The sequence below is a fragment of the Heteronotia binoei genome, chromosome 9 (assembly GCF_032191835.1).
Source record: "Heteronotia binoei isolate CCM8104 ecotype False Entrance Well chromosome 9, APGP_CSIRO_Hbin_v1, whole genome shotgun sequence".
NCBI lineage: Eukaryota > Metazoa > Chordata > Lepidosauria > Squamata > Gekkonidae > Heteronotia > Heteronotia binoei.
Window position 1 is genome coordinate 83,794,054 of NC_083231.1, and position 11,631 is coordinate 83,805,684.

At 40.9% G+C, this 11,631-nt stretch overlaps 1 protein-coding gene across 2 annotated transcripts in view; it reads left to right on the top strand.

The window, feature by feature from the left end:
- The window catches only part of LOC132577249 (bifunctional heparan sulfate N-deacetylase/N-sulfotransferase 4), a 217,437-nt gene extending 212,062 nt beyond the window's left edge, over positions 1-5,375 (top strand). For both annotated transcript variants that reach the window (XR_009555816.1, XR_009555815.1), the window contains exon 15: positions 5,243-5,375. The gene's annotated coding sequence lies outside the window, so the exon portion shown is untranslated. The remainder of the gene's footprint in view (positions 1-5,242) is intronic.
- Positions 5,376-11,631: the final 6,256 nt, after the last annotated feature.

Below are 11,631 nucleotides of genomic sequence, written 5' to 3' on the forward strand. Positions count from 1 at the left end.
ACTGTGAACCCCAAAAGGAGTGTTAAATAAGAAATCTATATACCATATCTGAATGGATTATAATGGCTGATGAAGACTGGGGACTTCTCACATACCCTCCCACCAACACTCCCAGGGCATTGTGTGTGTATATGCATGTGTGTATGAGTGGTGGTGGAAACTGCTGCCATGAAACCTTGTTGGTTACCTATGGCCACCCTGTGCCTCACAGGGTTTGTGGGAAGATAAAATGGAGGTGATAATTTTGGGAGCCACTTGGGATCTTCATTGGGGGGAAAAGTGGAACATAAATGAAGTTAATAAATTATATTGAGAGCAAAGCTCCAAGTGCCTGACCTGGATAGTCCAGACTAGCCTGATCTTCTCAGCCCTTGAAAATTAAGCAGGGTCATCAAGGCCGATCCTATCCTATCTGATAACCTAGACAAGGCTAACTTCTGGCACCACCACCCCTTACCAGTTTCTGAAGAAAAGATGAATTATCACCATGACTAGATGCACGCGCGCACACACACAAGAAATATCAAATTAACCAACTTGAAATTGCTTTTTAAAAAATATATTGTGAGAAAAAATAATACAACAATCCTTCATTTTCTTTCTAAACATAATATAGAGATAATATAATATATAGAGAGATATAATACTAGAATCCAGCTCTTCTACAGCTGACCAACACACGTAAGAGGCAGATTCCCTAAGAACACAAGAGAAGCAGTGTTGGATCAGGCCAGTGGCCTGTCCAGTCCAACACTATATCACACATTGACAAAAAAAAAAAGGTGCCATCAGGATAGGGTTGCCAAGTCCAATTTAAGAAATATCTGGGAACTTTGGGGGTGGAGGCAGGAGACTTTGGGGGTGGAGCCAGGAGACATTAGGGGTGGAGCCAAGGTCAAGGCTGTGACAAGCATAATTGTACTTCAAAGGGAGTGCTGGCCATCACATTTAAAGGGATGGCACACCTTTTCAATGTCTTCCTTCCATAGGAAATTATAAAGGATAGGGGCATCTTCTTTTGGGGCTCATGGAATTGGACCCCCTGGTCCAATTTTTTTGAAACTTGGAGGGTATTTTGGGGAGAGGCACTAGATGAAATACTGAAAATTTGGTGCCTCTACCTCAAAAAACAGCCCCCCTAGAGCCCCAGATACCCGCGGATCAATTCTCCATTATTTTCTATGGGAATGAATCTCCCTAGGGAATAACAGAGTTCCCAGCAGACATTTTCCTCCCCTCCCCCCGCTTTCTGACAACCCTGAAGCGGGGGGAGGGCCTCCAAACTGGGGGATCCCCTGCCCCCACCTGGGGATTGGCAACCCTACATCAGGAGGTCCACCAGTGGGGCAATAGAAGCCTTCCCACTGTTGCTCCCTCCCCCAAGCACCATAACATGTTGCAATTGAACATACAGAAGCACTGAGATACTGAATCCAAAAGCTATGAAACAGCTATAAATGCTGCAAGACTGAAGACTAGAGTTGCTGTATTTTTCTACTGAAACACACACAATATCTTAGGAAGAACAGAAATGCAAACTATGTGGTTCTATGAATTGCTCCTGGATTTGAATCCAGCTCTTCTACAGCTGACCAACACACATAAGAGGCAGATGATTAAAGAGCATTAAAGCTTACATTTTGAATAAAACTTTGCTGGTCTTAAAGGTGCCACTGGACTCCTAATTTATTCACACTGGTCTTCTCACCTGTTCTGCAAGTCAAAATTGCCTGCTTGGAATGCTCTGGAATCAGGGTCTGCTACCTATGACTCCAGATTTAGTACAGAGTCAAATAAAAATCATGTTCAAACAGCCTAAAAGCCCTATGGTACCTGAAGGAGATATCAAAATATAACATTTAAAAAGAGAGAACATTCACAAGCAGGCTACAAATCATCCAGAGAGTTGTTCAGCTCCCCCCTTCCCAAGGCAAAAAGAATGACTGTGACAAAGGAGAAATAATATAGAATAAACTTCTGAGAATAGCTCTAGGAATTAAGACACACTCACAGAGTAGCCAAAAGAAGCACAGCACACACACAGGAGAGCTGTTGAATGCAACCAAGTTCTCCAGACCAACACAGGGAAACCAAAGGTTCTAGCTTACTCTTGTCTCTCTACTTTACTGTGCAACGAGTTCTAACTAAAGGGAATGCAAGAACAAACACAGGGATTGGGCTAGTTTCTTACTCACAGCACTGGGAACAGCCACTGTTCCCTGCTCATTCAGACTGGCTCCTAAAGAGTTAAAGCCTCAGCCTGGAAAGGCTGCACATGGAGGCTGTTAGGGCTGGGGCTTCTCTCTGTTGGCAGGCTGGCGGAGAGAAGGAGCCTGCAAAACTAAGACCTGGGGTCCTGGCAAGCCTAAGAGGCAGGCAGGAGTCTTTCTAAGTGCCTGCTTGCTTTCTCCAAGCTAAATGACTGGTGAAAGCAGGCTTGGAGAGGCAGGCACTGGTCAGTATTTGGATGGGAGAACACAAAGGAAGCTTAGCTGCTACAATACAAAAGAGGAAGAATCCGGTAGCACCTTAAAACCTGACCAAAAAAGAAAAGCAAACCTCAACCCCTGCTTCTCTTCGGCAATACTGCCGCAGATGACCCTTCCCTTCTTTGAGGCAAGGGCGTGGCGCGGGGCCATTTAAGGTATCGGGGCCTCTAGGCCGGTGCCTAGTCGGCCTATTTATTAATCCAACTCTAGTAGTTTATCTGCAGTAGAAGAGCTAGAGTCGAGTGTAGTAGCGCCTTAGAGTCCAAGAAGATTGGGGGGGAGGGCTATAAGCTTTTGAGAACCATAGCTCCCTTTATCAAATATTCAGCATATTCATCTTTTATCTACAGAGTTTGTACTGGTGTTTGTAGAGGAGAAATCTCATTCAACTATTTGTTATGGTGTCTCATGCAGATCTCATAAAAGTATAAGCCAACAAGCTTGAGTATGCCCAGACCTTTAGCCTAGCTTAATTCTGACAATTTTAGAATATTACATTTTTATTCTGCTTAAAATTTTCAGAGCTTAAATTCATTTGATCCTGTGGACAGGTATTCATTTTATGATTATAAACATCACTGAAAAGCTTTCATAGACTTTGCAGATCAAGTCAAGACAAGCGATAATCCACTGCAAAAAGAATGCCAACCCTGCATGGTCGTGGCAGACAAAATGGGCAAATAAATTTGAAATATTCAACCAGACACTTCCCTATCGTCCGCTACCTTTTCCACCATTTCATGCAGGCCGATTTTGCACTAGGGCTTGTTTTCATGTAATGTTTATTTTGCCTCACATGATGTATCAGTAATTATTTAATCCCAAACAGAGTTATTAAGAAGCCATCTTTGTTCTAGGAGTGTAATTGATTTGATTGACAATTATTCTATTAGGCTTTTTTACATTGCTGATTATTAGTCCTGAATAAAATGATTTCTCTCCTCTCCCTACACCCTTATTTCAATGATATCCTTTTCAGGTGTTATATTTCTGGCATTCTAATCTCACATCCCAGGAGAGCTCATTATGCATGATAAACTCAAGACATGCAACTCAGACATACATTTTACAGCTTCAGTACATGCAAAAACATACATTCCAAATGCTGTTTCTGAGTAGCATGTTTTGAAACTGCAAAATATATACATTGCCCTTTTCAGATAGGGTTGCTAAATCCTACCTTGCAGCTGGCAGGGGGGATTCTTCATCCTGTCCAGGAGCGTCACCCAGAAGTGATGTCATCACATCACCCACATCAGAGGTGACGCTCCAGCTTTCGGACAAAACTGGTTTGTAGCCAATTCTACTATAGAGTTTGCCCAAAAAACTAGATAATCACCATGCAAAGTCAGTAATGTGATGATGTCATTTTGGGGTGATGTCATCACACTGCCTTTCAAGACAATTGAGGGCAGGATTTCCCACTGCCAGCCAGTTAGCCAGTGGTGGGGAAGCAACTGCCCCCAGTGGGAGTCTGGCAACCCTATTTTCTGACAAAATAGTAATTGCACATATTGAGATGACTGTGTATAGCATGCATTCCCAGCTCCACAGAATTAGATTCAGAGTACCAGGGGAACAACAACAAAAACCATTACTGCCTGAAAAAGAGTTTCTGTGCTTCTAGAAGTGATGCAGTCATTGCTCCAACCTTAGACATGCATATAATACAATAAAACCTACCTGTTCTTTTTAAGCTTTCCCAAAGGCTTTCACAGTTTCACAGCTTCTTGTATGGTTTCTTAAGCTTCCTATTGTTTTTTTCCTTAACATTTATCACCATTTTAGCACATTTGCTATTCAATCCTGAACTGAGTTCAATGGATTTAAAAAGATAATTCTGTTTTGGGATTGTACTGGTAATTACCTACGTAATTACCTATGTTGTAAAAGAGCTACAGAGAACTTTTGTCCTGGGGGTATAGCAATGCCACAGATCCTTTTCTCCAGGGAACTCTTGCAAGGAAGGGGGGGTGGGGCAGAAAAAAATCTCTGAGAATTTAAAATAGTGGGATAGGAGACCAGAACGAACAAGTGAAATGTCATCTCTGGAAGGCCACATGTCCTTTTGTTTTCAGATTGTAACAGAGCATAAAACACATGCACACAAATTTCCTAATCTGGTTTAGAGGCAAGTATATGACACATTAAATCTGAATACCAATTAAGGCAAATAAAACTTTAAATGCACAATGGACATAAATTTGCATGTTTCATTTGGCAGGATTGATTTGTGTATCTTTCTAGCTGTCTTGACTACAATTTTACAGGATAGGGTGCACCCCGTCCATTTCTAAACTCCCTGCCTTCCAATTTTTGGCAGAAAATATATGTGATGTAAACTGAAAACATCATGAAGGTTAGGTTAGAATCAGATTTATAAGCACAAATATTATTTTATCTATGTAGATCTGATATGGCTTATGCTTGCCAACCCCCAACAGGGGGAGGGGGGATTTGTGCTTGCATTTTTCTTGATTCTAGACTATTATGTTACGTGAAAACAAATTGCCAGAAATAAAAGTTTTCTGTCTTCCTGCTCTGCCACAACACCATATTCTACTCTTTGGTGATGACACGACAGTTAAACTAGTTGAAGCACACCACCAGATGTAGGTATTCCGTGAAAAGAAATAATGATCTACTAACAATTTCTTGGTGTCTTATCTTCTACTACTACTAGTCTACTAATTACTAATGAAGTGATCTACTAATAAAGTCTTGTTTTTTTTTATTTTGTTTCTTGCTTCTAGTGCATCCTTTCAATGCAATTTCTGAATTGTGAACCCACGAATTGGATGCCCCCTGTCACTACTGCATCTGCAACAATGAATAAAGAGTCACAGGTGACCCAGGATCTTGCATTTATAGCGTTCCAAGGACTGGATTTTTATATATATATATATATACATATATACATAGAAAAACCAACCACAAATCCCCAACTGCAGAGTACTTCAATATAGACATGGATGCTAACTTCCTTGAGAAAGGATTGTTTCCTATTTGACCATTGGATATCCTGTTTGTCTGGTCATATACTTGATGCTGGAACTAAAGGGGACACAACTTTCAATCTCTTTGAAGTATTTTTAGTTTTTTGTTTGATTGGGAAACAAAATATATACCTTAATTTTCTTCTCACTTCTACTGAATAAATACTTCTGCTGCTATATTACACATATGGTCTCCTGTTGTTTTCATAGGACCTCTAGGTTTCTCACATGGGCCAGGAATTTTTTCCCCCAAAATTCTCTTTTATATTTCTGCCTTTCTATCTTGTCTGTTATATCTCTTTACCAGGCCTCTTAGTACTCCATGTTAAACTCTGTGTGAGACAGGAAGATTCATGCTCAATGAGGAGACTTCAATGTGATCTATAATCCATTCTCTGCCTCACTCTTTGTCATCTGGCCATTGTGCAGAGAATATTAATGTTAGCAATATTGCAGTATCTTAGGGTTTTATCTTGATGATTGGTTTAGAGGGTGAATATTTTGGGCCTTGGGGAACTAACACAGTCAAATCTAATCAATGTCATAACAGGCAATGCAGAAAGAATGAGTGGATTTAGCCTTGTAGGGGCTGGGGGAACAAGGGATAACTCATTTACCATTTTTGCACACAGCTTACCACGCAGTCATGTTCCTGTTCTCTCCACAGCGTCCGTCAGATTTCCCACTATCTGCGCCGAAGTTACAGGAAGTGCCGCGGCTTTTGCATAGCAAACGTAAACCGCTGAAACCCAGTTTACGTTTGCTACACAAAAGCCACGGCACTTCCTGTAACTCCAGCGCAGATAGTGGGAAATCCAACGGATGCTGCAGAGAGAACAGGAATGTGACGCATGGTAAGCTGTGTGCAAAAACAGTAATTGTCTTTGTTTTAAAGACTAGACAATGTAGGTTCCAGCATGTGAGAAGAGGAGCACGTAGCCTGAATCTACCAGGATTGAAACAGGAATTGCAATTGATGAATCACAGATTAAAGTCTGGGCAAAAAAACTTTTTCAGCTTCACCTTTTGAGACAGGCCAGAACTAGATATCACAAAAGCATGGAAGGATGCCAACTCCATTTCTCCATTGACTCCCTTCCTGGCAAAATATGCCTATGTATTTATCCACATCTGTGACCAGAAAACATGCACAGCACCGAGATCACACATTCCACACTCCTGTCTCTTGAAGACAGGGCAATTGAAATTATCTTTTCCCCCATGGATGACAGGATATTGTATATCGTTTGTCCCTAACTTTCAACTTGGTGTATGTTACTTTAGCCTGGTGCATCAGGGCCATAAAAGCCCTGGGCGTAGACGGCATGACCGGTCATCTTCACTCAAAAAACTGACTCTGTTAAAAAGGTTCACAGAGTGCTTGCACAACCATAGTTGAACTTTGTGTATATTACTGGCCTGTTCACATTCCCATATACAAAAGAATTATTCCCTGCCTTTATGTGTAAATGCCCTGACCTGGATAGCCCAGGCTAGCCCAGTTTCACTGGATCTTGGAAACTGATCAGAGAAGGCCCTGCTAAGTATTTGAATGAGAGACCACCAAGGAAGTCCAGGGTTGTGAAGCAGAGGCAGGCAATGGCAAACCACCTCTAAGTGTCTCTTGCCTTGAAAACTCTATGGGCTTGCCGAGAGTTGGCTGTGAATTGGTGGCAAAACAAAAATCTTTGATGAGACCATGGATAAAAGAAACAAGAAACTATTCTCACAGCTTGGATTTCTAGAGAGGCAATCAATTTTGTCACTGTCTTAAACAGGCATTTTATGAAGGCATGGAAAGAACCTTTTGGGATGTCATTCTCATAATATAGTCCTCTCTCACTAAAGAGAGTGCAGGCATGAAACTGTGGAAATGGAGGCACAGTGTCAGGGCCTGCAGCATTTTGACACAGCCTCTTTCTCATCAATATTGGAACAGTGTTAACGGTAACTTTCCTTGCAGCTTTCTGTCTCTCTGTTTCTCCCCATGAACTTGTGGAAATGTCAAAAGCACACAGAGTAAATCTGCCACCACTGAAGAGTCATTCTTTGTGTTCCTGTGACCTTTTTCTCTTCTTATATAAAAGATTCTATATAGTCACATAAAGTATTATTGCTATTATTAGCCATGACAAATGGAACGTTGACCATTTGCACTTCAGCTTATCCTCTTGCTTAAGGCTGCTCACATGCTGGGTCATTCAGGAAGCCGCAATCAGTTGGGCACACAGCTGCTATTTTTACTGTGTGCTTAGAAGTGAAACAGCAAGGCACTAACAAGTGGAAACAACTTCAGTTATTCTGGTAAGCCTGTAACTATGTCTGCTTGACAGTTATTGTTGCTCTAAGGTAGGAGGAGAGATATTGTATGTCTAGCCTTTGATGATAAGATGTTAAGAACTGCATGAACAGTCAAAAACTCAGTCATATCAGCTTGGCCCACTGAAGAAAGACTGACCATACTACAAACCATAGAGGTTCAGAAAAGTGTTTAGCCTCTAGAGACCAGCCATCACGACTTCTTTCAGCAGTTGGCTGACTAAGGCCCTGTTCAGACACACAGTATAATCAGATGTTGCTGCTGTTTCCTTCCAGATGTAAAGTGGCTGATCAGAGAGCATCATCTGCCTATTAACTAGTGGTAGCGTCCCCCAATCCTTCTCGGCACCGGATTATTTTGTTACCTGCTCCTTTGCAGTGTTTTTTGAGTTCTCCAGTTTCATTTCGTAGTTTTCTCCATCTGGATAGTTCTGCTGCAATATTAACCAACTTCCGGATGTCTGAAGACTGTCTCAGAACAAAAGGAGCCTCAGATATCTGGTTTATTTTTTTACTACTTGGCGATATGCGCATAACTGCATAACCACATAATGTTTTAACCTATGCACATGTGTGTTCCTTTTGCTTCGGGTCCCCCCATGATTTTGCATGCATTTTGTTCCCTCTAGTGGGCAATTTGCTATTACGTTGCTTTATGTTTGGTATAAAATTCTTCCAAAAATAGACTGTCTTGGACTGCATTGAATCATAAATGGATAGATGCTGCATTCACATTACTTTGCCAAAATCATCTGGAAAGTCAGTTCCATTTAACTTCAGCATGTGAAGATATGTAATAGAAGTTAGGATGAGTATATAACTGAATTAAGCTTTGTGAACAAAGCGGCCATTTTTTTGTTCAGAAGGTAGCAATATCCACATCAAAATCCACCATGCCAACCATCACTGCTAGGTTCACTTGTAGAATTAAGAATCTGTTGGATTTTGTTGGATTTACTTTAATCAAACATCAGAAATTTTAAGATAGATTTTTTTTTGTCTGTTCTAGGGTTTCAAATGTGTGTTGATATGCATTCTGTATTCCTGATCATAACTCCAAACGAAATGCTGGTTGTTTGTGACACTATGAATCATCACAGCTTTGAGACAAATATGATGTCTGTATGATGTCACAATGATTAAATCAGCAATATTGTTTTTGGTGTATTTTCCTTGCTTTAATAAAATCAGAAAGGGTTAGAAAATACGGTAATCCTGTTTTTCAAAAGTTACCCTGACCCATTGATTCGCTGTAGAGTAGAGTTGTTTATACTCACATCCATTGCTGCCCAATTCCATGATGCCATTCATAAGGTCACTGCCCACATGTGAGCCAAAAGATCACACCTGGTGTTTTGGATCAGAAAGTTTGTTGCTGGCAGGAGATTATTCTAATAATGAAAAACAGTTGTTCTGTTTCATCATTCTCACAGCTAATAATTAACAGGTAATAACTTGGCAGCTAATAATGCAACCCAGAAGGACCATTTTAAAAGCAAAATAAATACATAAAGCATATGCATAAAGTTTCTCTCTTCTTCAGTTGAAGTTGCTTGAAGCATGGCAGCTCAACCAGATACCACTTTCTAAAATGAATAACAAACTTTTAAAACAGGGTTGGGGAACCTTTTTTTCTGTAAAGGGCCATATGGATATTTAGAACATCATTCGCGGGCCATGAAAAATTATCAACTTAAAAAACACTGCTCCACCAAGGGAGAATGATTCAGGCCAGCAAAATCATGTGGGGAGAGCCTAATCTGGCACACACACACGGCCTTCCGCCCTAGGCATAGGTCCAGGACTTTTTTGTAGAAAAAGCCCAGCAGGAACTCAGTAGCATATTAGACCACATCCCCTAATATTAGCATATTAGGTCACACACTCATTAGCATATTAGGCCACACCATCTGGGATAATCAAGTGCAAACTGAACTATGACAGTAACTTTTCCAGACCCCGCAGCAATTCTAGCCGACAAGCCAGGCCCCGGGGAGGCTGCCGCACAGTACATCTGGGCCCTGTGATCCCTGCCTGGCCCTGGGGAGGCTGCTGCATAGCATGGCTGGTTCTCACGATCCTCACTGGCCAGCCAGGCCCCAGGGAAGCTGCCACATGACTCGGTTTGGCCCAGCAATCCCCGAGGGCCACACCAAGTGAGAATCTATTCTTATCTGTTTATTTTGATTTTTATACTCCACTGTTCTCCTCAGTGGGGACCCATTCTCCACTGACAAGATCATTCTCCGCTTTTCCATTTTATACTGACAATAGCCAACCCATGAGGTAGATTAATCTGGGAGAAAGTGACTGGCTGAAAGTCTTCCAGTGAGTTTCCATGCCACAATTCTCCCAGATTTCAGCCTGGCACTTTAACCACTGCAGCACACTGGCTCTGTTTAAAGTGATACTTATATAAATGCACCTATATGTGTATTAATCTGCGCAGAAGATAGTTTAGCAATATGTTTTGCTTCTGCTACTTCAGCTAGCATTGATTTTGTGAAGAAGTGAGATGCTCAGTCCTTCCTTGGTGGATTTACAACCTAAGGCTAGTTTTAGATACTGTGCAACAAGATGGAAAATCAGTGACTCTTCCATTGATTTGTGTCTGCTCTTAGATCACCAGACTGCCAAACAGGTTGTACTTAGTAAACTTTTAGTACTGTGAAAATAAAATGTTGCAGGGAAGGAATTTGTTACATCTTTATCCTATCTTTGTTTCAATGAGTTGAGGATGGTGTACATCATTTCCCACAATTCTTTTATCCTCACAATTACCTTATGAAGTTGGTTGATATGAGAGAATAGGTAACCAAAGCCTCCCCCTCCAAAGTGAATTTCTATTTCTTTATTTATTCAGAATGATTATATACCTCACCATTCTTTTGACACAGTTAGGACTTGAGGTAGGGGACAACATGGATATCATACAAAATTATTATTTATGAGATGATTATTGAAATAAATGAAATTTATATTCCATCAATAATGGGGTAAACCAGGGGTCATTTTGTAGAAAAAAAGGTGCAGGAGCTCAGTAGCATTTCTCATTTGCATACGCCCCAGAATCTGTGTGCAGTGGGGAGAGAACTCCCCACTGCATGCAGACCCTGGATGGAGGTTCAGGAGCTGTGCTCCTGTGAGCGTCTGCTGAATTGAAGCCCTGGGGTAAACTATTCAGTTGTGGGGTCAACTATGTCAATGCAGACATCTTACCATCTAACATCCCCTCCACCTTATCTTTATTCATGTTCTGTTTTTTTCTTCTTTATTCATTTTTCTTTTTTTTTTCTTGACTATCATATTCAAGCACTTGCTCAACACAGAGATGGAAGCTCCTGACAATTTAGATCCTGACAATGCATGCTATCTGCATACTGATGACCCTGATTCCCAAATCTATATATAATTTCGCTCAAGGGTCTAACATAAATGGTGATCATGAGGACCAAAGGCAAAGTTTGTGACCCTCCCACTGTATAATCACCTGATAATATCATCAATCAAAGGTTTATTATGATCAAAGATCAGTCACATGTCAAAAATTCTTAGCTAAAATACATTAGAATTAAAACTGGAGCTAAATACAATAACTGATAATATTAGAAGTACCATGAATGAGTTATGGCCTGAATGTTTAACCACTGGAATTCTATGTCTAAGTAGAAGGAAGAATGACAAGACCAGAGACCATGAAAAAAATCCAAAAAAGAACCCAGATGACTGAAAAGTAGAGATGGACATGAACCAGCTCATGAACTGATCATTTTGGCCAGTTAGTGGTTCACAAACTGAAGTTCACAGCAAGAACTTTCTATGAACTT